Source organism: Bubalus kerabau, chromosome 4, assembly GCF_029407905.1.
Source record: "Bubalus kerabau isolate K-KA32 ecotype Philippines breed swamp buffalo chromosome 4, PCC_UOA_SB_1v2, whole genome shotgun sequence".
NCBI classification, from domain to species: domain Eukaryota; kingdom Metazoa; phylum Chordata; class Mammalia; order Artiodactyla; family Bovidae; genus Bubalus; species Bubalus kerabau.
In genome coordinates, this window is record NC_073627.1 from 74,789,901 (window position 1) to 74,794,267 (window position 4,367).

Sequence of the window (4,367 nt, forward strand, 5' to 3'; positions counted from 1 at the left end):
TGTGGGATCTTAGTTCCCCGACCAAGGATCCATCCTGCACCCCTTGCATTGGAAGCGTGTAGTCTTAACCATTGAACTGCCAGGGAAGTCTCAGCTGGCTAAAATAATAAATAGATTAAAACAAGGAGAACAGAGTGATGTTCTGATGTTCTGATAGAAAGTAGGACCATCAAGAAGGGGATGGTTGATAACACTAAATATCACAGACAAATCAAATCAGATGAGAACGGAAAGGCACTCTGCTGGCTTTGCTATTTGAGGCGTGATGGTACTCCTGGCCAGAATGGGTCTAAGGGGGCTGAAGGGCTGGCAGCATGATTGAATCAGTTGACTAAGGGAGGTGAGGAAGGAAGACAGAGAGTGTAGAGCATCTGGGGGCGCTTGGCTATGGAGGAGGCAGAAGGACTGGTAACTAGAAGTGGACTCAGGGTTGAGGGAAAGTGATGAAGATGGTAAGGGCTCTGGAGGACGGGGAGAGGGAGCTGAGGGCCACACTGAGACCAAAGAGCACAGATTTCTGTGGGCACCAAGGTGCTTGGGTGTGTGCTTCCTCCAGCAGGGTTTCTGGGCCCAATTCCAGCACGTGTGTGTGTGTCTGCGCGTGTGTGTGTGGGGGGGCTCCCCACACCAACAAGTGATTCTTGGACCCCAGCAGAGACTGAGAATTCACCTCAATTCTGACACCATCTACCTGGACATAGAATCAGATTCCATACGTGAAAGACTTGGTCTCACAAGACCTCCTGCCACCACAGATGCCAGCGTTGAAACCCAGGTTGTTACCTGTGCTCCTGACTCTCTGGTTTTGAGTTAGGGGTTCCAATGACCCTGTCTAACTCAGGATGCTAATTGCAAGTCCAGGTTGTTACCTGTACTTCTGACCAATGGGCTGTAGATAAGAAGTTCCCATGGCTCCCTCATTGGGTTTTATTCATTTGCTAGAACGACTCACAAAACTCAGGACAACACATTTACTCAGTAGATTTTGTTATAAAAAGATATTAAAGAATAGGAATCAGCAGCTAGATGAAGAGGTATAGAGGATGAGGTCCCCTGGTGGCTCAGATGATAGTCTACCTGCAATGCAGGAGACTAGGGTTTGATCCCTGGGTCAGGAAGATCCCCTGGAAAAGGGAATGGTACCTCACTCCAGTATTCTTGCCTGGAGAATCCCATGGACAGAGGAGCCTGGTAAGCTACATCCATGGGGTCGCAAAGAGTTGGACACAATTAACACTTTCTTTCACTTTTCCAGACAAAGGAGTGTCTGTCCTCATAGAGCTTTGGGGCCCATTTTTGGAGTTTCCACGTGGAAACTCTGGGCCCCAAAGCTGTCCTTTTAGGGGGTTTGTGGAGGCTCTGTTACAAACACATGGTTGACAAATCCTTGCCAATCATGGTGACTGATTTCACCTCAAGCCCCCTCCCTGGAGGTTAATCACAGGTTGGTCCCATTGGTAATCAACCCCCAGCCTTAGATGTTTTCCAAAAGATGCTTCATTAACACAACAAAAGACACCTAGATCATTCTCAACCCTTAGAAAATTTCAAGGATTTGGGGAGCTATGGGCCAGCAAAGCAATTGTAGTTGAAGGTCAAATACATATGAGACAAAGATTTTGGTTCTCTGAGTGACCACATATGTATTTCTTGTAAATCACAGCATGACACTGACCACGTGTGGGACCACGAGGGAAGGGAAGTGACCTAAGTTTGGGAACTTGGAGGGCATGAGTGGCGGTGATGGCTCAGTCGAGAGGGAGGTTTAAACTAGAGATGTAAGAAAATGGGATTTCCCGGGTGGCCCTAGTGGTAAAGAGCCCAACTGAGAATCCAGGTAGACCTAAGAGATGTGGGTTCAATTCCTGGGTCGGGACGATCCCCTGGAGGAGGGCCTGGAAAATCCAATGGACAGAGGAGCCTGGGGGATTACAGTCCAAAGGGTCGCAAAGACCTGGACATGACTGAAGCAACTTAGTATGCACGCGGGTAAGAAAACGAGCCCCCGAGGGAGCTCGAGTATGAGGAAACAGGTAAGCTGAGGAACTGAAGCTTAAAGACTGCGTTCATGCTTGGCAGCAGGACAGTGAGTCATGCTGGATGATGTGGAGGCTGTGGCTGAGTTATTGAGTTTCATAGGTGGAACCCTCTAGATCATGGCAAGATTCAGGTGTGGTCAGGAAAGGCTGAGGGACCCAGGGAAGCACCAGATGCCATGTGAAGCAGGATGGGTGGTGGCAGTGGTCTCAAGGCCTATGCAAGGGCACACAGGGGCACCCAGAATCTGTATTTAGGAACCTCTTACTCAGGCCAGTGTACAAGTTAACTTGTCCTGTGAACTCTCAGTTCCCCATCTGTCAAAGGCTGTAATAATATCACCAACCTCATGGGATCATTGTGGAAATTAAATGAGATCATGTATGTGGGGTGCTGAGCACAATACCTGGTAATAAGCACTTGATAAATATCTAAAAAATAAATGCTCTGGTGTATGTGCAGGAAGAACACTCACATGAAAAATACATAAGAGGGCATTTAGGGATTGTCTTCTTTGTGGAAACAGCGCAGATTTTCTGAATCAAATTTGTGTTTGCATTCCAACCCCGCAGCTTACCAGCCCTGTGATGACTTGAGGCAAGTCATTTCACCTGTCTGCGGTTAATCACGGTGCTCAGTTGTTAATATCTTTGCCCCAATGAATCAAGTGACTGCTTACTAAGTACCAGGGATTGTACTGGGAGTGGGAGAGAAAGAGACTTGAAAAAGACACTCTTCCATGCTCACAGAACACCAGAAGGGATGGGAAGAGACAGTTATCATTGGAGAAACTTAGAGCTTTGGCAAAGCTGAATTCGAGGCATGCGGACAAATCCTTAATTATTCTGGAGAGATTTTTTTTTCCCCACCCTGATGAAGATTAGCTCATTCCCTAATTAAAAAAAAAAAAAAAATATATATATATATATAACTTAGCTTCTAGTTCCTCCTTTTTTTTTTTTTTTTTTAACTGTAGTAGGGTTTTAGATTTTGGAACGTAAAATGGTAAAAATTAGATGTCTCAAATTTCCAAGGGCTGAACAATCTGCACGGAGACACGTCATTTGTAAAGTATTGTAGAACTGGGGTCAGAGCGTGATAGCAGCACAGTGGCTCCTTCAGTAAGTTTATCAGGTCCAGTTTCCCCTTCTGTAACATGAGGAGAGTGGTCACTGCTTCATAGAGTTAGTGTGGGGATTAATGAGTTAATACATGTAAACACTTAGGACACTGCCTGGAGCGAGGCGATCATTCAGTTTGTGAGTTCTCCTTATTTTATAAAGTGACAGTCTTCCAGGGAAAAATGTCTTCCTCAATCTGCACAGGGACCATTAGAAACTGTGGATCAAAGCAACAAGATGATAAACTGGAAGCTGGTTTCATTTTTACATTTTTATTGGAGTATAGTTGCTTTACAGTGTTGTGTTAGCTTCTACTGTACAGCAAGGTGAATCAGTCATATGTATACATATATCCAGGCTTCCCAGGTAGCTCAGTGGGTAAAGAATCTGCCTGCAAGGCAGGAGATACAGGAGACATGGGTTTGATCCCTAGGTTGGGAAGATTCCCTGGAGGAGGGCATGGCAACCCATTCCAGTATTCTTGCCTGGTGAATCCCATGGCCAGGGGAGCCTGGTGGGCTACAGTCCATAGTGTCACAAAGAGTCAGACATGACTAAAGAGACTGAGCACACACACACACACACACACACACACACACACACACACAAACACACATGTACATATATTCCCGTTTAGTGTTTTTTGTTTGGATTTCCTTCCCATTTAAGTCACCACAGAGCATTGGGTAGAATTAACAATTTGTTTTAGAATAAGTAGATCTGCAAAGGGTCTGGGCAAAAAACCCGAGGGCCCTTCTTTTCAACACAGCCAAAATTCAACTGTCTTGACTGCAGCATCTACCCCATAAATATCGGTTGAGTTCTTCAGTCCTTGCTTTGCAAGACAATGTCCACAGGAGTGCCTTATATATGAGTTTTCTCATAGTTCAAAAGAGAGAAACCTCGACTTTCCCTCTCTCCTGGAGGGAGTCTGAGACAGCAGTCTCAGGTGAGGGGAGCTCTCAGGTTACCTGGTGTGAAAGCCCCCAGGGTCCTGGGCTGGGCAGCAGGTTGTAACTTGCATCTCAGTCTTGCTCTCTATCTCAGGAAATTTTCCCTGATAAGATAAAGGCATTCCTAGTCTCTGGCACTTGCCTCACCTTTATTGCAGAAGTCAAAAGAGGGAGATGAGTGTGAAATAGAGGTCAAAAGGAAGTGTAGCTCACAGGGGTGTTTCTCTACAGTCCCTTGGGAAGCTTCTGTCATTTC